The sequence below is a fragment of the Poecile atricapillus genome, chromosome 2 (genome assembly GCF_030490865.1).
Source record: "Poecile atricapillus isolate bPoeAtr1 chromosome 2, bPoeAtr1.hap1, whole genome shotgun sequence".
NCBI classification, from domain to species: domain Eukaryota; kingdom Metazoa; phylum Chordata; class Aves; order Passeriformes; family Paridae; genus Poecile; species Poecile atricapillus.
The window spans coordinates 35,056,935-35,079,356 of NC_081250.1; the positions used below are offsets into that span (position 1 = coordinate 35,056,935).

A 22,422-nucleotide genomic window follows, 5' to 3' on the forward strand; every position below is an offset into this window, starting at 1 on the left:
GCCAGCTAGTTGGGAACTAGAGCCAGTTTTTATTTGGAAAGCAGGGAGTGAATTTGCTGTCATACAGTCATGACGAGTATGAAAGGGATCAGCTTTTTTATGTGTATCCTCGTATCTCTGGGGCATTTCTACCAGAATTATCTGTTGGGTTCACATATCTGCACCGGCAGAGTATTTACTGGTTTGGATTTCTCAGTTATAATAATTGCCTGAGTAACTGACCTGACATGTAAACCTATTCATCCTCTGTAACAAATTAATTGCATTGACAGTCACATTTTTCAGGGAGGGGATACTGATGCAGGGAAGGCCTTTGGAGAACAGCACAACAGCAAGTTCTCCATTCACATTTTATTTCAAAATGAATCCACTGGTGATGTAGCTTTTGGTTCAACTGAATGGTGGTGTAATATCCAAGAGGAGTAGATGCCATTGAGACATCCAATGCTCGTTCAGTTGTTTCCTGTGATTGGACACTGGGTGATTTTGAATGCTGTAACAGGTGTAAGAAAGGGAATTTTTACTTTATTTGAGGCACAATAAGATGTAGACACAGTGCAGTGTGACAATTTTTTTGGTGTAGGTGTTTCTGTGAAAGTGAGGGAATGGTCCAGAGGGTGTTCTGGAATTGGATCATTACTGGGATGATTGTAAATATTATTACATGCATACAGTATAATAAAGTAATCATGGCAATTGAAAACCATGCTACATTCTCTAGGAAATCAGAAGAATTTGATTTGTGCAAGGAAAAATAGTTTCAAAATTGTGTTTGGTTTTACTTACAGTTTTTGTAGTTGAGGAGCAAGTCTTTTGTTATTCTCAAAAGTGCTCTCAAAGGCCTCAGAGGGGTTTGCTCTAATACCAAATATTCCATAACAGATTGTGTTTTCTGTTGTGCTTACAGTTGGATGCCATTCTTCAGGCTGGGCAGCTTTGAGTAGGCATTGTAAAAACTGTTTTAGACCAACAGAAGTCAAACCAATGCTGAAGGGACCCTGGCCTCTCTCCTTCACCATCACCTTTTTACTGACGTTCAGTTTTGTGCAGCTGCACAATAGGTGACACTAGCAAACAGCTCCAGATTAAAACTGACTCAGCCAGAAGAAAAAATAAGTGAATTTTCTGACACCTCTGCTGCCTGATCCACCTCATATAAGTGGAAATACAGCACAAGACTCTCCCTCAATAAGAGCTCAAAAAATTATTGTGTTGGCTTAACATGAAAGGAGTACTGCTTTCTTAGTTCCAGGTACCTGTGCTTGTAAATGTTTGGAAGCTGATGTAATGCACTGGCAATAGTGAAAACACACCTCTGGACCTCATTAATTACAAATAATCCTCCAAAACACTTAAATTTCATTCAGCAGCAATACAAAAGAAGACCTAATACGATTGTATTAGGTCTTCTTTTGTATTGCTGCTGAATGAAATTTAAGTGTTTTGGAGGATTATTTGTCTCTGAGGCAGTTCATGATGTGAAAGACAGGTCCTTGGCCTACAAGGACTTGTGCTCATCTAGATTTCTGTACGTGCAGGCAGGAGCAGCCTGCAAGGCTGGGCTCTGTGGCTGTGCTGTCATGTAAAAATAGCTGGCTTCAGCTAAGCGACTACACTGTTGGCAAGCTTCTCTGCCTTCCTCCCACAGAGGGGAAAAGCAGACGGAGGAATACCAGCTGTTTCTAACATATTTTTCTTGCCAGGAAGAGTAGGAGCAATCACAGCTATAAGAGGAGTGGGGATAAATAGGCATGGGGATCTGCTCAGGCTGAAGACCTGATGTAGCAGCTGAAGCCTTGATGTTGGTGATTAGGACTCTCACTGGGCTTTTCTACCGGTACCAGTAGTTTTCCATCATCTCATGCAAATCCATGTGGAAAAAAATAAAGATTGCATCAACTAAAATATTAGCAACTACAGAAAAAAACTCACAAAAGTCTGTATGGTGAAGCCTACCATGGCTGCTTTTGATTCAAATGCTCCTGGGGGAAGCCATGAGAGTTTTGGTAGCAGAGACTCAGGGGTCATCTTCCATTTTGTTACCCACAGTAGCCTCAGATAAAGTATGGGCTGAGCTTTGGAATAAACTGGTGACTTATTGGTCATTTTCTTGAAGTCCTCTAAAATAGAAGAATATTATGGAGAAGTGATTGGTTCGGTGAGAGTTCTATCAGATGTTTTGCTTGAGGCTGACATGTCTTGTACAGAATTTTAGACAAAGGCCATGGTTTGCCCACAAATCACAACCTTCACCACTTCAGTAACTCCAGAAAATTTCAGACCTCTAGAAATAAATTAATGAATATTCAGTATGAAAATTTTCTGCAAAGTAAATTCTTTGCTGAATATGTGAAAAATCATTCATGTTTTTTTTCTCTGGCCAACTGAACAGGTAAAATGTTGAAAAATAAGATTATTGAGCTGGTTTATTTGAAAGTGCTGCCTAGAGCATTTTGAATGATCCAGAAATGGGGGAAAGCCATACATGCAGGGCAGAAACTTCCATCATTTCTCAAGAGGAGGATGAGAATTCAGTGCTCTAAGGTTAAGCACCAGTACTCGTCTAAGAAATTAGGCTCTTTACAAGCAAGATTTTGTTTCATACTGAAAATAATTCCAGAGTGTGAAAGTGCAGCTGCAGGCATTTGTCTCCTCAGTGGGTTTGTTAACACCACCCAGGGAATCTGCTCGTTCTGTCACCTCCCACGATGACAGCGGGGATTATTCAATGTCTCAGTCACTCCAGTGCCACTGCATCCGTGGGGTGGGTGGGAGGGCAGAGGGGGGCAGGAGGAGCCAGCACTCAGATGAGATGTCTTGGTACTGCCTGGGGTACTTGTCTATTCCCATAATGATACTTTCTTTGAGGTTGTAATCAGTGGAGTCATGCCCATTCCAGAAAGGGGATGTGATAATTGGGCTGGATTAAGCTGTTGTTGTTAATGCTTTTTTTATTCAACATTCTTTATATCCGGCCTAAGAAAATATTTATGCCCTAAGATACTTAATGCTGGTGTTTCATCCTTCAATTCAAGCAGTTATTTCTGCTTGATTTTGAAGATGTGCTTGATTTGTAGACACAAATTCTAAATTTTAGCCTGAATAGTTCTTTATTCTGAAAGGAACTACAATGATTTTTAGGAATGAAGTGTTATGAGAGAACAGCATGCTGCAGAGTCTTTCTTAGCAGTATAGGCAATTGTCGTTTTATCCAGGTTCAACAAAGATTTTGGATTGAGAAGAGAGTGTTTTGTGCAAAGAAAATTTGATGATCACACGTTGTCTGCTCAGAGTTGTGATTTAAGCTTGGGCAAGTTGTGATTGCCTGCTTTATGTTTGCTCTGCTTATGGAATGCTGTACTTTGGGCAAATGAACACATACTAGAGGATGTAGGGCAGATAAGTACCTGGTACTGGTGCACCCTGTAATTAATTGCCAGTAGTTCAAGTTAATGGTGAATGTAGGAGAAGTGTAACCTGCTGTAAGCAATTAATCTTCACATATAGGAATGAAAAAAATTGCAGTAATCTGTCAGTAAAATATGTAGTTCTGAAACATTTACTGCTATTGTGTTTTCCTGCAAATGCTGCCCTTACTGAGTCAGCAGTCTTTGTGCCACAGACAGGGAGAAAATAATACTCCTTTTAATCCTACCTCACCAAGTGTAATTTGGAAAATGTATTTGACGAATTGAAATGTTGGAAGTAAATACAAGCTGTAGTTTCATGAATGCTCTGATCAGGTAAAAGCTGTCACAGTTGCTGATGGAAAAGCCATCCTGCTCTTGCACTTTCAGTCCAACTCCTGTGACCTGCCCTGTGCACTACTGCAGCTACCCTGTGCCTTGGGTGAGACCTGGATGCTGTGACACGGTGCCCTGTGTCAGACAAAGGCTCTGCCCCACAACTTACTTCTCTGCTATGCTGGTCGGATGAGAAGAGCAGGCTGGAATTAAAGAAAACCTTGGCAGCATTTGAGCTTAAAGTGTTTGCAAAAAGGGTGATCTTGATGTATCTGAAAGAGGACAAACTGTTGGTAAGTGCAGTAAAGATTAAGGAAGGCTTTTTCCAGTGCCAGGTCTCTGCTTACTTGGGTCCTGGCAAAGCTCCCATCAACTTCTCTCCTAGTCGGATCTGGCTCAGTCAGTTCAAACATACCGGTTGTACATGAAATATGAGTTTGCTTGGAGCCTGGACTGGAGTGCTTGTTCTGCTCTCCGGCTGCAGGTACATGCCAGAAGCAGCATGAGGCATTTAGCAGTGATGGTGTGTACAGAACAGTGCAGAGTTTGAGCTAAACCGGGAGTGAGCCGTTCGTAGAGTCGTCATTTAACAGTGGGACAGTGCAGAAAACTCTATGTTGCTGTTTGACATGGTAACTTCTCTATATCTGTTTTGGTGGAACTCATAACTAGACATTGAAGTGCAAATGACAGAGCCCACAGTTAACACTGCAGCTAGAACTAAAGAGCTGAAATGATTAGCATATTATGAAGTCTGGGAGGCTGTAGATTTCCTCGGCAGAAAAGCCCACACAAGTAATAGACAGATAAGAAAACTATCCTGTTAAGGCAAAGGTGACAGAAAAGGAAGAATAACTTTGCTAGAAGTTGATATTACTGTCCTCATTAGTCATGCTGCTCACACACAGTTTGCCACAGAAGAAAATGCAAGACTTCCAGGAAAGACTATTTTCTAACATTTCTTAACTGGAGATGTAATCTGGTTATGGAACTAAATTTTTAGGGGCACTGCTGTTTTTCTTACATCAAAATTGTACAAGAGGCAGTCAATTTTAAGACAGCCTATGGTTTGATTCAATTTTTGTAGGTATTTGACACTTTTACATTGTTATTCACACCACATCCCTTTCTGAAGGCTTTTTAGCCTCATCTTAAAGCTCCATTTTTGTCTCTTCATTGAATTTTCTACAGGTTCTGCTATTAGCCAACAATAAAGAAATCTTTTCAGTCTTTCATTTATTCATTATTCTCCCCATTCTGCAGCTCCTCTAAACCTCTAATGGTCCTATTACAGGCTGCTAGATAGTGTTTAATTCTCTGCTGGGATGTCTATGCAGATGGTGAGCATTTCCTTCCACAGGAGGGCTGCAGGGTACTGTGCTGCCCCAGCAGCAGATCCTGGGGTTAAGAAGGTAGTGAGCAGAAACATCTGTTCCTGCAGACTCTGGGCTGGAAAGGCATTGATAATTTGATATGGTGTATTTTACATTGCCTTCAACTCCCTTCTTTTTGCAGCATGCTTGGTCAGAAAAAATGAAAAATGCTCAGTTCTACATGGATGTTAACAACACACCATTGTCTTCTATAAGGGGTTACAGTCACACTCCTCTATGCATGGCCACAGAATCCACAAGGTAATTCTCCCTGGCAGTACTGATTTTTCTCAGAGGGTGCTCAGACACCACACTGATAAAAGGCAACATAAATCCTGTAGACAAAGGTGGCCTTTATCTGCAGGGTTAAGTAATACATGCAGTGATAGAAGGTGTGTGGCATTTTTGCTGCTAGAAGCAGCAAACTAGTACATCAAAATGACTTTGGGAGTAATGAATTCCTTTCATCAGTCACTCAGGCTTGTCCTGCAAGAGAGTATTCTACACACAGGTTACCACATGTACATACTTAATTGTAGCGTGCCTTGACATGAGTACTTAACTACATAGCTGACTCTCTTCTTTAAATAACTGTTAGCAATTCAGGAGTGATCCCATCCAGGATACTCTTTGGTATAATAGCACAACAAGGAGGTTTTTTTATTAATACAGTAGATCTACCAGCATATATATTTTAATAAATTTGTATTTCAAATGACAAACAGCATCATACCAAAAATATATTCAACTGATCATTTTCTTTTGCCCTTCAATGTTGGCATTCTTTTGTATTTTCCAGCTGCGTGTCTGCAGCTTTCTGTTTTAGTGCATCATAAATATAAAATAGGCACTAAATAAGAAATAAAAATAAGAAAGCTACTAAAGTAAAATTGTGGAAAGTGTTTCTTTCAATTCCTTCCCTCTGGCTGGCTCTGTTTAGGCACAGGAAAATGGACAGTGCGTTGTAGTTGACTGTGGAACTCCTCACTACTACCTAATATTTAGCCTGATTAAGTAATGATTTTTGAAAGGAATAATTTTTATCAATTATAACAGGTGTGGAAATTGAGGGAATCAAGACAAAGAGAGGTTCCATAGCAATGTGTCTGCTTACATTGCTGCCCTGAACTGTTAACATCCCTCCAGGTTCCTGGTTTATGTTATGTTATTACCGTCAGCTTAGAATTCATTACTTTTGCCTTAAGCAGAATAAGTGATATGATTATGCCTGAAGAGAGCTTGTAAGTTGGAGACAATACTGATTTACACAAATGACATGATGCAATGGGTATAATCTGATCCAAATTCTACTGAATTAAGGGGAAGACCCCCAAGGATTTCAGCGAGTCTTGGAGCAGTTCAGGGCATTGCTAAGCATATGGAGAAAAGGTAAATACCAAGTTTGTTACCACCACTGTGTTTTCCAATCCAGTGTTTTTGAAAGACAGCCAAATGGAAGCAATGTGAACAACTCAACTAGGTTGAAATTTTCTCAGATGAGAATTTCGGTTTAGTACTAAAAATTACTCAATACACCAGAAGTGCTTATAGTACTCCTAAGGCAAACACCACTTGTCTCTTCAAGTACAGTGCTGTGTATCTACAGGTAGGCTCTACTAAATTCATAAATTAATCCTTTTCTCTTGGGTATGTTCGTTTTATGATCTTACTAATAATTTTACTAAACCTAAATGTTCGTTGCATTAAAACGATGCATAGTTTGATGTACAAAAAATAAAAGCTTATATAAGGGTTTATTATCTTGGCTTTTATACTCTTTACACAGTTTGATGGCATTAAATTCATATAAACAAACTTCCATATGGATTGGGATGGAGCCTTCAGCATAAACATTTCATTTGTCTAGCCACTGGAAAATGAAAAGGCACTTTTTAAGTAAAAATCTATACTTGATTATCTTGCATCAATCTTGAGACACTGTGTAGGGATAGAAACTAAAATTTTACAAGCACCTTTAAACTTCAGTGTTTTGATGTTGGAAGACAAGTGTTCAGCTTCTTAAATATAAGAGAGAAATTAATTTCTGGTAGTGGAGGACTCGGAATTAGAGTCAAAAAGAGAGTATTTAAGTTGTGAGCAGTATTTTTCCATTATATTTTGATTAGAAAGTAAGTATTTTAAGTGATGCGCATGTCTAGGTCATACATTGGCTTGTCTAATTACAAGGGAAAAAATAACCTGTTCCTCTGTGTTCATGCTGAATATGACAAGAAATGATAGGACTGAAACACAGTGAGAGCACTGCAGGTTAACTATTAAGAGAGAAAAAAAATAATGAAATGCTGGGCTGGAGTGCCTAAGGGGGTTACAAAATCTTCTTCATTAGAAGGCATAGAAATATATTAGAAAACATCTAGCAGAAATGGCACAGATAGCACAGATACCTGAGGCAGGCAGGAGAAAATCATCTCACAGTACCTTCTAGTCCTATTTCTGTGTGGTTTTCTGAAAATATGTTATCTAGTCTCTGATTAATCCTGGCTAGATGAAGACAATGTACTAAAGTAGCTAAGGATGGGTTATTTGATTCCTCCCCCTGGGCTGAGGGGACATTTAGCCTTCAGTTCAGAATTGCCACTGCACTAGTGAGATGCCAACTTCAGCCACAATCCTGGTGTCCAAGGCTTTTTCATCTGGTCTCTCACCACAGAGACAGGTTAGCAGCCTGCACTACATCCTGCAGCTGCAATACTGGGAATCCAGGTGCAGGTATCTCCCTGGTCACCTTTAGGCTGGGCCAGCTGCAAAAAGTTGGGCACAGTCTCAGTTAACAGAGCTTGATGGCTCTGCCAGGCAGGAGAGGGCAGCAGCCTGGGCAGGAGGACAGCTGGTAGTGGCCACAGTGAGGCACGTGCTGTTGACTGTTCTCTGCTGAGGCTGGACTACAAAGTTTGGGAACCAGTTATAAAAACTGCTCATATTTGGAAAAGAGGACATTGTGGAGTGACAAGTACAAATGGTTACAGTGGGCTCTTCCTTTTAATGCATTCTCAGCCCTGGAGATCAGCGGGACTGTGCACAGTCATCAGCATGGGTTATAAAAAAGGAATGCTGCCAGTTAGACTTGATTGCCTTTTTGATAGATTTACAAAAGTACTGAGTGAAAAGAATGCAGCAGATGCAGAATAATTGGATTTTTAGTAAAGTAGTACAATCTCTCATGAAACTGCACTCTTGACATTAATTCAAATTTGGTTGGCTCATGAACATGGTTACATGGACCAAAAATAGGTAGAGGAATTTCAAGCAAAGAACAGAGATAGACAGCAACTTGATGAGCTGGGGGAAAGTGCCTGATGAAGTACTGTAGGAAAGGAGTTTCATTTAAGATTTTAATTGATCTGGAAAAAGTGCAAACAAGACATTACTGAAAACTCAGGACAGTTTGTGCTATGATGTCACGTAGTATAGGAATTTAATCCCTAGGAACATAATGAGCATCCATGACAGAAACATCAAGAGAATCTCAATTAGAATTTTTAAGAGAAGAATTTGGCTGTTTTTAAGTGCATAGAGAGGAGCCAAGCCACATACAGGCAGTAGCTCTACTTTGAGGAGGGTTGTTTGCATTTAAGCCAGGTGTGTCAGTATTAGGCTGGAGCTGGAGGTGACAAAAGAGGAGGTTGCCATGGCTTCAAGAGAAATTGCCTTTGCTGCTTTTGAAGATGTTATACTTTGAAAACATCTTTCCCTGATTTTCTGCTGGTTCCATCCATCAAAACAGTTCCTATAGCTTTGGTGACTCATCCACTTTTGGCAAGCTCTAATCTAGAAATAGTGCTTCACCTTCCCAGAATAATTCTGCCCAGGAGCTTTAGGCAGAGAGATGTGGGAAGTCTGGGCCAGGTGTCATTTGGCCCGTGGTGCAAGGCAGCTTTTTTGAAGTCTGTCAGGCTTTGTTGGGACCTTGACATCAGTGATGACACTCTGAGGTCAATTTTCAGTGCCTTCTGTTTGCTCATGGCAGTCTGAGCTGCAGGATCCTCAAAAAAGAAGGATGGGCTGGGAGTGTGTCTTGGCAGAGTTTCTCAGGAGCAAAACAGAAGTTGAGGCAGGGCTTTTTGTGGGGAAGAAAGGGGGAAAATCTGGAGATGGTGTTTCCAGATAATTCTGCCTAGACTCTATACAACCTAGACTTGCATGGAACAGCTTGGGAGGAATCAATCAAGATGATTTATAAATGAAATTGTCACAATTAAACACTAGGTGGCATGTTTACTTAAGAGTTTCTGGGGACTGAATTAGGGTATCTTACACTGCTGACACCCATTTGTGCTCGTGCAATGAGTGGTTTCATGGGAACATGACCACCTGATGCCTTTTCTTGACAACATGCATTCATCTTGTTATTAAAAACCGTGGCACATCAACACCATTGCTTATTTCAGCCTTACAGTTAGTCTTTAGCTTCTGAAAGTCACTTTTGTTTTAAAACAGATTGTGAAATGCAGTGCTGCAAGGAGTAAGTGTGTACATGGAGATGGTCCTACAGAAGGGTCCAATCTCAGAGGACTTATGTAAATAGTGACAGGGGTTAATATGCAAAGACATCATGTGATTTACTTGTTTTACCTATCTGGAAAGATAATGTGGGAATAAATAATGCATTTAAAAATTCAAATGAAGAAAATATTTATTCTTACGTGAACGAAAAGCACAGCTTTTGATTTCAGAGCTGGGATTTTAAAGTAATGGCATCCAATGGTTAGGGCTAAGTACTTATTGGCAGAAAATAAGCTTTTATTCTGCATATCTGCGTGACACATTTTACATCAGCCAGGCTGCAGTTTTAATGTATGCTGCTGCTTCTGTGTTGGTGAAAGAATAAATGCAGCTGTCTCCTGTTGTGGGAAAAAAAAACCCCACCTTTTCACACAAGTCATCCTTGAGAAAGGCCAGGGCCAGCCACAGTCATCACCAGGGCAGAGCACTTAGCCTCCACCAAAAAAACCCTGTTCAGTATATCTGTTCTAAGTTGACAATTAGATCCTTTGGACTAACTGCAGATCCTGTGAAGATAAGCTTTGTTGATGCAGGAGATATCCATATTACTGATTGCACAGGTTTTTGCAGTTCTCCCTGGAAGGGAGTTGTAGTTGCCCCACCAGCCAAAATTCTGGGATGAATCCCATTGTCTGCCAGTCTGCTCTGCCATAACTCCTGTGAGGACCTGAGTTGACAGAACTGGTTTTAGCTCTAGAGTGTGAGCTCGTACAAACAAGGCTGGTCATACAAAAAGGGATCTAAATGTTTGGGGGTGTGCTCATTATACCAGTGCTGAGGAGTGGAAAACAGAATTTGCCACAGGAACAATTTTATGGGAGTAGATCCTCTCCTTGCTTAATACTCGGTGTGCTCTGGACATGCCTGGTGTTGGAATTAGGTGATCTTTAAGTCCCCTCCAATGCAAGCCATTCTATGATTCTGTGATTATATGATTTTAACAGCTTGAATTAGGACATCAAAGCTGTGTCCATCTGTCCTCTGGCATCCAGAAAGTCTTTGTATTTTGTATGACAAAGATTAATTTATGTCTGTTTCCATTTTCAGTAGTTCTGGTGCCCACATTCTGTAAGGGGGTTTATGTCTGGTTTTTTTGCAGGCCTCAGGAAAATACTAATAGAGCAGCACATAGTTTGGACAGGGAGCAGCTGTCCTGCATGTCCATGGCTGGATCCCTGATTGGTGCCAGGCTGCATTCATAAAACTGTGTTTGCAACCTAACTACATAGAGAGACACCTGGGAAACTGTTTCAAATAAATTAACTCTATTTCTTTATATATTTTAGGAAGTAGAGAAAAAATATTTTCCCTTTATTTCTCTCTTCCCCTTTCTTTAATTTGATCAATCCAATCAGTGGACTTTCCTAAATCCATCTGGTCTATAATGCATTGCCGAAATTGAAGCCAAGTGAATTTGCAGACAGAGCTTAAGGCACTTCCAGAATGGCTGAAATTGAAGTATACTGCCAGAGATTGGACTAAAGAGAGCATTTTCAAGGACACTATTCACCTGATTTGGTTTTTCATAGACCTCAAAGTACTAGGAATTAAGAGAAAAGTCTGGATTGTGGTTTCTTTGTGGGCTGGCAGAATCCCAGTTGAACAGTCAAGTCATCATGTGATATAACTTGTTTTTTATGAGACACTGCATTCAATGCAGGATTCATCTAACTTCCACATGTGGAAATTCCACTTTGTGGGGAATTTTTCCATGTGTGGTTTTTTAATGAGCTCTCAATTCCATGGCTTGTTTCCTTCTCCACATGCAAGCAGTGTACAAACTCTGTATCATCCACCAATAGACACTGGATTTCATGAGAAAATACAAAACTTTCTCCAACTTCCTTTGTTCTATTTGTCACTAAATTTGACATTGCAGATACAAAAAAAAAAAGGAAAAAAGAAAAAGGTAGCTACAAGTACCTGAGTAAGGGTAAGAATCATGACACTAATAAGAAAGAGGAGATTAAAAATTTCAGCCATCAGCAGCCTTTCTGACTACATGTAAATTGGCTTAGCAACTGTGAAGGTTTGCACTCTAACACCACCACCTACTTTTATGTCGTCAGGTGCTGATAAGAATAATTTAGTATTTTGAATAGTTGTGTGTTTAGAGATGTGTGCAAGAATGCAGAGAAAGTACTTGGATATTTACTATTCCAATAAACAAGTGAAAAAATAAGTTAATTCAGTTTTTGATAGCACTTCCAATCTAATATAACATTATCAGAGCCAACTGAGAAAATTACATATTCCTATAAATTTTTTATATCTTCTCCTTCTGTAAAAGTTTAGCAGATAAATTTTTGCATAGAAAATAAATCTTGATATTCTCAGCTTCGTACGACTTTAAAAAACACAAGTTCTGCATCATCCTTGAGGAAAAAAAAACCAACACAGTAGAATTCAGTAACAGTATAACTGAGTATTTATTGCAATAGGGAAGAAGTATTTTTCACAAGGCTTAAAAAAGAGCCAGGGGAGTGGGGGAATATGGGAGGAATTGTTTGTATCCCTGAAGAAGAGAAATTGGAAAATAGGAAACAGTTCCATAATAGCTCACATGGGACCATGAAGCATGTTGGATTAAGCATGCACCATAGGTAATACTAGTTTATCTTTTCATTATTGTTGTTCCATTCACAATTCACTGTATTCCAAGATGTTATCCATGGCCTTTTGGGGCATAATTACATTTTTCACTTGATCTGTAATTTAGTAGCTGGAACTAGAGACAAAAGGTTATTTGGAATCAGACCTGACAGCCAGGAGGCTGAAGTGCTGATGTTAGTCTGCCTCTGACAGGTCTATGCCTCATGTTTTGTCTATGCATGTGTTTGGGATATATTTAAAAAGCAAGAAACTTAGTAAAAAGGATTCTCAGCCCACACATAGGTGCAGGCAAAATACACAGTAATGAGAATTATTATCTCAGCAGTACGTCTTTTTTTGCGGGGGTGCTGGCGGTTTTATGGTGTGCTTTCTCTGAACCTGGTGAAAGTAGCTGTCACACAGAGCATCAGAGGATGCTTTTCTCCTTCCCTTAGCAGTGCATATTCTGTTGAACTTGAACCCATATTACTGAGCTGGTTGTCTGCCTTGCCATTTTTACACAGCCCAATTGGTCCACTGGTGGACCTCTGTACTGAAAACCTGTTGTGTTGTTGTGATTGGCATTTGCTAGCCAGATGATAGGAAGTTCTTCACTGTCTGCCTTTCACCTCTGTGTGTAGCCATGAGTTAATGTCTGTATCTCAGCAGCTGCTGAGATCCCTCCTCATGGCTTCCACTAAGATCTCATCTCCACTGCTATTGCACAAGAGCCTTTACATGTGGACACTTTCTTTGATTCACAGAAAGGAAAGCAGGAAAGCAAAGATGCACAAACAGTGGCTTTAGGACAGAAGTGCAGATGTGCCTTGTTTAAGAGTGATGTGTCACTGGCTATGGTAATTAATGGTCTCTTGATGGTTTATTTGGAATAGTAATGTTGATGCACAAGGTATTTTGTATACCTAAAAGCTTGCAGAAGTCAGTCTGTAGAGGAGGGCGTGTGGTGAGGGGGATGTTAAGGAAGCACACATGTGCTAGTGGAGCTGTCACTAAAGGTCAGGGTTGTACCCAAGCATGTCTCCATGACAAGCCAAGACCAAGCCTATTTTGGTATTGTAGTCAGGGCCAGTGAGGTGTTGCTGCCAAAGACTGTGATAAATCCCAACAGAAAAGTACAACCTCCAGCAGATTTTCTTTTAATTAACATCTCTTTATTGATCTCAGTAGCAAACACAGAAAAGACAGCTATTGTGAAGAAACTAGGGAGCCATGAGAGACAGAAACAATAGCAGAAATGGCATAAAAGGCTTTGAAAAAACTGCTTACTGTTCTCAGTCATCAGCCTTTTTCCTTGAACGTTCTTCTGTGGCACAATGCCAAAGTCAAAACATTTTGCCTTAATTACACTTTTTTAGATGTCTTGATAGTTCAGACTTCTGGGTGTAAAAACTGCAGAATTTTTAACACATCTCTATAGGTAAGTGTAAAACAAATACAGAAGAGATAGTGCTACAGATTTCATCAGGTTTAGTTGCCAAATCCTGAATTTCCAAATTCCCCTGACTTTAATAAATCTTCCCTCAGATAAATAGGCAAGCATGTGATTTGCATCTGAACATAGCAGCACAGGGATGTGGTGAGTCTTTGGCTGCGGACAATGAGATGGGAGCAAAGGTTTGAATGCAGCAGCTTTTGGCTCTTAGTTCATCCCTTGGTTCTATAGGTCCCACTACTTCAGTTTTTCAACTCAGAGCAAAATTTCACATTGTGTGCTTAGGAGAGACTTAGTAAATAGAGTGTTCTTCTTTTGCAGTTAAACATTTTGCAGCATCTATGGCTTTGCTGAGGCCTCGTGGGTGTTTCTCCGGTAATGGTGCTTTGAGCTTTACCTTCCTTAGCTTTGGGCCCTTCTGTTCAGTCTAATTACTTGCTTTTACAGGGCTTTACTTTTTTCTTCTCAAAATCAAGCTTGAGAACTTTTGGTGGTGTAATAAAGGAGTCCAGGGAACTTGTTCTGACACATGAAATTGTCCAAGCCAGAACTGGGGAGAGTGATTTTGAAATACATTCTGTAAAAAAGTTAAAACCACGGATGTGGCTAGATTCCACACCTTTTAAAGGAGACACTTCAAAACAAGGAGCTATTGTTGAATCTAAAGATGTGATCTATATATGTCCCACAGCAGTAATCAATTTTTCCTCTGTTTTACGTTTTGTTTAAAATACAAGTGCTGTGCTGTCACTTCAGAAGAAATTCTGCTGCTCTGTTCAGAGAGATAGGCAATAAAATTGAACATTGTCTTCCAATACTGCAGTCACCTCGGGCTATGCTTCAGCCTCTTCCACCAGGCAGGAGGGACAGGAGAGGCAGTGACTGGTAACTGCACCATCTGCACTCCTGAGCTGGTGGGCAACAGGAATATGAAACCACTGGGTTTTTAGAAAGTCCCATGCACCAGCTTCTACAAAGAGTCACCACCAGTTTGCCCCAGCATACAAGACATTGAGTTACTGCCATTGCTACCCTTCTGAAGGGGAAACTCCAGCAGTAGGCCACTGCTGACAGAAGAAGAAATTCAGGTGTCTGGACCTTGGGAAGAGGCAGCGCCAAGCTCTGATGTACTTGTCCCATCCTTTGCTTCCCTGTGGAATGACCAAACATGATAAATAACTTAGCTGTGTTGTGGTGTCTAGTCTAATCCCAGAGAAGGAAGAGTGTGTAGCACTAGATTTTATTTGTATCTCTTCCCACTGGATATTTGCAAATCTTTACCACTGTTTTGATACTAGCCTGAAGGGCAGGAGATCGGCCTCAGTCCCTCTTTAGCAACATGAATCTCTTAAAAGGGGTGAAATGACAAATAATTTTGCCATAAGGGGGCTTGAGGTTTATCCAGATTCTGTTGCAAAGAGAAACATGTGATAAGAAATGTGACTTCCTGTTGCTGCTACTAAGGAACAGAGCAGTAATAATTTCTTCCGACAAGTGACACCACTTCCAGAGAAGCAACGAGAAAAAAGCAAACATCAAAAATATGAAATAAATATCTTCTGGGGCAGATCTTAGTGTCTGTTGACTTCCCTTTTTGTTTAAACAACATATACACATTTCTAAACAAATTCTCAAGGATCAAACATGGGAATTTTTGAGGGATATACAGAAATTGCCTTCTTATCTGTTTTTAGTCTTAAGTGACATTGAAGGCACAGCAACAAGTGGAAAGAAGTCTTTCAAATTCAGAACAATGGCCGTGTATTACAGACTAATATATCATATATGATATATCATATATGGCTGGATCCAGCTATTTAGCTATTTAGCTACAGTATTTATTTTTAGGAGAAACCTTTTAAAGTACCCAGGGATGGTGATAAATGTGCTTACCATCGTTTAAAGGAAGAAGATTGTTAAGAAATAAAACTAATTATTTTTGGCCCCAAATGGATACCGTAACTATTATGTAGATCTTGAATACAACAAATATATGAATATGAAAATTATGTAAAGCAAAAGAAGTACCAGATTAAGAAACTGTTGGATCTGGTTCTTCAACAGCTTGTATCAGCTTGAGGCTGGTGTTAGATCTGCCTGCCAAAAACAGGCATTGAAGAATTGGAGCATTATTTTTGTGAAATACACACACTTTTTTTAACAATAAATTTTAAGGAATTCTATATTCATAATAAATTTTTTTCTAGAAAAACAACACCTTTCTTTTTAGTGTGTGCCCAGGTACACAAATAGGGAGAAAATTGTTGTCATTGCCGTTTTTTAACTTCTTCAAGGTCATCCAGGCTGGTTGTGGGAAACCCTTGTTGGGAGGTATTTTCATATCTGACATTAAGTGTGTGGCAATCTCAGCTTTTTCCATATTAATTAAATAAATTATGGACATCACAATGTGTTGGCCATAGCAGGATTAATCAGAGCAACGTCAGGACAAATAGTCACTATAAGGCAGCTCAAGCCCTTGCTGACTTGTTTCAGAAGTCAAAGTGGAAATGGGGGCTCTCTTGAGACTGTGGGGAGGAGGATGTGCAGGAATGTATGAAAGGCTTTTTAACCCAGTAGATGGCTTGGTCTCCTTCCCTGAAGCAGATGCTTATCTGGAGGCATGCTCTTTTATGTTTAGATTTTTTTTAAGAAGAGCATGGAAGGGAGAGGAGAAATAACTGTCACAGGGACACAGAATGGAAAAAAGACAATTGAGAGCTGCTCCATGAAAAAAAAACCCTAAATACACCTGTTCTTTGGGAGCTGAAAAGATCAGACTGACTGAGAACACAGCCTGCTTTGTGATTCTCCTCCGCCATCTACATTCCCTGCCAGAAAGCAAACCTGTTGAGACTCAACATTTTAGGTCTCAGACTGAGATTCTATATTGGGATTCTGCCTGCAAAGTTCTCAGGTGTTGCTTTGAGTAATCTTGGAGAAGGTGACAACTTTCACCCCAGTCAGCTGTGATAAAATGCAGCAAAGGTTGCAAATTCAGTTGCTATATAAAATTGTCTATCAGAAGCATCCTCTAGCAGGAACGTGGCCTTAACACTCTAAGAATTAACGGAGAGAGATCTTGGTCAAAACGTCACATGAGAAACCAACAGACTTGACTCCAATCTGATGCACTGAAATATCTCCTCCCCTTACCTTGTGGTTTTTCCTTCAATCATTTTTATTTCCTTTATTTAAGCTATCACCCTAAAAAACACTTTATGCTACCCATAGTTTTCCTCATTATTTCCCCTCTTGCCTTCCCAGGACAAGAAAAAGTCTTTCTTTTGGCTTTTTCCCACTTTATGCTTCAGAAACCCCAACACAGATACCCTGGTTTCTGCCTATGGAGCACCGGCACAGCAAAGGAAAACTGTCACCTTCTGCCGCAGCACAGAAGATGCACGAAGGACCAGCAGCAAAGGGGTTAAAGGGAGTCCCATAGCAAAGATATGCAATGCCTTGAAATTTTAAGCACTAAAATCTATTAATACATAAAAGAATAAATCTCTGCAATTCCAGATATTTCTGGTTGACACAAACCACTTGGAGCCAGTTATTAAAGGGTATTTTTTATTGTGAGCGCTGAAATTGGTGATGCCTGGGTTCCCTATTCATTTGTACCCTATCTTTCTGCACACTGTGCTCCCACTTCAGCAAGCCCAGCCATCCCTCCAGACCTTTCACACACCCATCCCTCACCTCCATTCCTCTTTCCTCTTCTCCCCTTATTTCCTTTTCATTTCACCACCTGCAAAGGCATTGCTGCCAGTCTGGCCAGAAGGGAGCACAGCAGCTCAGACCACATCTCTCACCTCAATCAAGCTATCAAGTTTCATGATACTCAGACTGTTGCTCCACCAATTTCAGCTAAAATCAGTCAGCTGGTTCAAAAAATATTCAGGGCAAGTGGGCAAAAGAGATTGACATACTCTGCAATCACATTTCTAAGGCAGCCTGGCTAATTTGAAGCTGATAATACTTTTTATTTTTAATAATATTTTTAAGCTCCATTGATACAGTTTCCAGGCATATTTCTTACCTTCCTGAAAGTGTAAGTGTAGTGATAAGATATACCTCTGCCTTTTGTTCCACCCTATCTTTGTAAACATACTTCTGTCTGCAAAATACATGGCTGCAGGGGCTCCACTGGTTTCAGCCAGTGCCACACAGCTGGCTTCCGGGTGTTTGTGACTTGCCAACTTATTATATTTCACAGATTGGTTTCAGGTGGCTTAAAAAAAAAAAAAAAAAAAAAAAGTCCAAATTTTGCTTTTCCCTGAATACCACAGGTGTAGCTGACCACAATTTTCACTGCTTGATAGCTGCTGGAAGAAAATGTGTCTGGGTGAGTTGGGAACTTTACCAAAAGTCTGAGACTTGCTCATTTTAGATTGTGAGGAGGGTGAGTCCTTCCTCTCCTAAAAGTGGCTGGTATATTTATGTGGGGTGGAGGGAAAAAAGGAGGTTTTACTCAAGCTGTTTTTCACACAGTTGAGTAGCATCTGGTTCCCAGTCTTCTCCCCTCTTTTCAAGGGGAATGAAGGGAAGAGAAAATTGCTCCTGCCTTTAGCTCCTGGGAATAGCAGCTTTGGAAGGGGCAAAGAGCCCTTATCTTTACCTACAGGTGAAAAAATTGAGGGAATCTCTTTCCTTTTACCTACAGGTGAAAAAATTGAGGGAATCTCTTTCCATTTCCTCATCTGTCAGAGATATCTGAGAAATTTCTCATTTTCACCTCCTTCCCTCGAAATGAGAGCTCTGGATGAAAGGGGCATCACCCTTCTGTGATGAAGTTAGGTCCCTAGCTGAGGAACATATACTGCCTCCTTGCAGAAGTGTTGAGAAGGGCCTCCAGAGTGGGTCTTGTCTTTGTACCTGAGTAGACACCAGAATCATTCAGGACAATCTGTTATGAACCAGTTTGCAAACTCCAGTTCCCCAAATTGTGTTTGGAGTTACGTGCACTCAGTGATTCAGAAAAAATACAACAGAAAAATAGCATCAAGTGGCATCCTCTAGGTTTGGTTTGTTTTAAATCTCTGATTAGGCCACTTCTAAAACTTGTTCTCCATTTTTCTGATTGCCCTGATTCCAAGAGAGATTGAGCTTCCTTCTCTTCTTCAGTGGGACTGTTGTCCCAGTGAGTTACTGTCTTGGATGTGCAGAGGGATAAATGCATGATTTTCTCCATTTGAAAAAGGCCCAAAAACATTTTTCTGCTCAGCCTCAGCCATTTGGCTGGGAGGTTTCCACACATGTGTCAAGCTGGATTTTCTTCTCTGACTGCTGCAAACTACTCAGATGAGGTTGAGGGAAAATACAAGCTTTTGACAGCACACAGAAGATTCCAGCTAATGTAGTTCATTGGGAATTTTTCTACACAGCATTTTTCTGTTGAAAAATGAGAACTCCTTGTGATGGAGGCTCATCTCCAACAAATCGCTCACTTTAACAGATAGAGCCTGGAGCAGCCTGAGGTTGGCCAACATATGACACTCTCCCTTTTAGGACTTAAAAATTCTGGGTCCATAGTCTCATAATTGCCTTGCTGTCAGCAAAAAATTGTGAAAATTTATTGATTCCTTATGCTCTTCCCATGACTGACCCATCCACAAAGTTATTACCTACTCCTTGCTGAGCTGTGCTGGCTCCTACTGCAGATGTCTGTCCCTGTTTTTTTTTTAAGCTTTGCTCCAACCTGGGCAATTAACCATGTTGGAGTCATTGGGGTTCCCCAATGGGAAAGGGATTCAAATTGTTGCAGGAATCCAAAGAAACTAGATTAAAGAGCCAATATTAAAAGAGCTTTGAAGGCACAAAATTAAGATAAGGAATGCCTGACAGAGGGTCACCAGTAAAACCTCAGCTGTGCATGATAGGGGGAGTTTTAGTTACAGGCTCTCTTTCGTGTGGTTTCCTGTCTCACTCAGTGCACTGGAGAACCTTTGCTCCACTTAAGCAGCATGGTTATATAGTTAAACATGCTGCTTTCAGTTCAAGTGGTTTAAAAACAAGAAGAATTTCCAAACTTTGCTTTTCTCTGAATCTCACAGCTCTAGCTACTATTTCAGTTGTTTCACTTTTTGATGACTATTAAGTCATGGCTGTGAGTGAGTGCAGGGCTGTGGGCAAGCAGCTTTGCCCAGATATTTGTGGAAGTGAAAGGCATGTGATGGAAATGAAAAAAGAAGTCTACTTCTTTTGTGAAGGCAGTGATGAAACTGATTGAAAGTTGCACAATAGGCTGGGTTATATCCCTGCCCAGAGCCTTCATTTTGTGCTGGCAAGTAGTTCAAACATGTTAAGAGGCTAATGAAGCTACTTCTGCTACTGAGTGCACAAATTAGATTCTGCAGAAGTATTGAGTAAGTGCAGGTGAAACTAATGGGATCTGTTATCTAAATATAGAAAATAATATAGCCTATTAAATGTTATTTAAAAAATGCAAGCTGCAACTTCAATTAGGTGCCAAAAATGAGAAAAGATTAATATAACGAGTCAGCCTCTTGTCAGTGAACCAGGAATAATACCAGCTTTCTGATGAAAACTGTTCTCCAGCATCCATACTCCACAGCTTCCCAATTCCCTGATGAGCCAGGAGGGAAGGGAGGGTCATTAACATTCTGGATTCTGAAGAGTTTGAGAGTAATGTGCATTATGTGAACTAGCTTGGAGAAAAATAGTCTGTGCTGGTGTAAACACAGACAGTATCATAAAACTTCAAGGGTCAGAGCTCAGCTTGAATTAAGACAGATCTCTCTTATTTAATATTCAGCACTGGGAGGATGAAAGAAGTATTGCCCTAGAAAAATCAGTTTTAAAATTCTGCTGGATGCTGGGATTTCACTTTAGAAATAAATAGGGCTGTTCTTTCCTTTGCTCTGCACTTCAAAGATTTACATACGTGACAATGAGTTATCAGCTGTTTGCTGAGCGCAAGTCAGTGTGATGGAAAAATAGCCACTGGTTTGTTCCGTGAAGTCGTGGGAAGAAACAAACAAAACAAATGACACAGGGAATGGTTGATGGTTTTTTAAGAGCATAATATGGCTGATTAGAGCATTTTTTACCACTAAGGGTAGCAACCATCTTTGTGGTTTTTAGAAGCAATTTTTTTTAATCAGAATACTGTAATAAAAAGGAAAATAATCAGATTTCTCAGAACATGCTTTGGAGGGTTTATCCCTAGACCATGCTCACTGTGACCCTCAGTTTGTCACTTGCTTCCCAGCACCCAGAGGCAAGTGTCTGCTCATCTCATAGATATCCTGAGGAATACTATTAATAGTTTCTCTTCTTATTAATATCTTTTTTCTTTAGTAGCACTGATATGTACTAGGCACTTTATGTACAAATAAGGAAGCAACTTACTTTTCCTAGAAACTTGTCATTGATTGGGATTTGCCTGGAGTAGGGTAAAATTATTCTTTCTGGGCTGTATTCATTTATCTGTTACTTGTAACAATTTATCTTTCATGCTTAGCTGTGACAGGTCTTGTTCTACAAAATCCAAAAACATAGTAGGTGATCCGCAGTAGAGTCTAAGTGTGGCCTACAGCTGGAATGGTATTTTCAGGGAGGCAAAAAACCAACCAAACACCAAAATTCAAAAAAAGGTGATGTTGGCAGGTCAGTCTCACTTGGTAGTCTTCCTTGCTATTCACTCTCCAAAATCCAGCCAATCTCAGAAACCTGTCCAAGCGGATGTTTCTGTAGCTTGCCAAGTTTAAATGTTAGAAGGAAATGGGAGAAGCAAAGCTCCCAATGCTGGTGGAGAACCACTGGGTGGAAGTGAATCCCAGGGAGCCCAGAGCAGATGCTGGGTGCTCTGGGAATCCTGTCCTCACCAAGGAGACAAGCCTGGTGGCTGTAGCCTGGCATGCAGACCCCAGGTGGCTGCTCCAGGTTTGCTCCTGAGCAAATGGCTTGGAAGTTCTTTCACCCTGGAGGTGGTAAAGCAGGGAAGAGTCTTGCAAAGTCTACCTGAGAGAAAAAAGTTCACATCCTCATTGGCGTTTTAAATTATGTAAGGCACTGCTCTTCCTGCCGGCTGAGGAGGGATACTAGCTCTAATAAATTCTGCTAATTGCTGGTACCATTTTAGGGAAAGATGATTTATCTTCCTTAGGTAGACAGTTTAGGTTCTTACCAAACACATTCGCTGACACAGCTGCTGGAGATTCCTATTTTAGTTGTATGCTTCCTTGCACAATCTCTTTTTAAACAATAACATTTGGAAGGTATACAGGAATAATAGGTGATGCTTTTTGCTAAAAAAAAAAAAAGCTTTCTTTTGATTAGACTATGAACTTAGATCCTTGTGAAAAATGTCGTGTTTTTCTAAATGCTGTACTTTTTCCCTGTATATCCACTACTACAAAATACAGTTGTGTGGGGCAGTAATACCCAAAATTGTGCATCTAAAAGTCTAAATATTTGTATATTTCTAATGGAACATCCTGATTATTATATTTTACCTGTACACAATTTAGCACAATAATGTCTAGTTTAGAAAGAGACTGTGGGTATACGAGGGTGGTATTTACTGTGCATGGCTCCAGTTAACATGCCAAGTCTTTCTTTTGTCTTTAATACCTCTTTCAAATATAGACAACTAATTAAATTTTGATATAGAGATTTTTCTGTACTGATATGCATATTAGTTGCATATATAGTATGTGCGTAGCATTTCAAAAGATATGTACATATGCAGACATACTAAAGACAAATAGTT

At 40.1% G+C, this 22,422-nt stretch overlaps 1 protein-coding gene across 1 annotated transcript in view; it reads left to right on the top strand.

Moving 5' to 3' along the window:
* The window catches only part of CHN2 (chimerin 2), a 156,819-nt gene that overhangs the window by 93,195 nt on the left and 41,202 nt on the right, over nt 1–22,422 (top strand). The gene's annotated exons all lie outside the window — the stretch shown is intronic.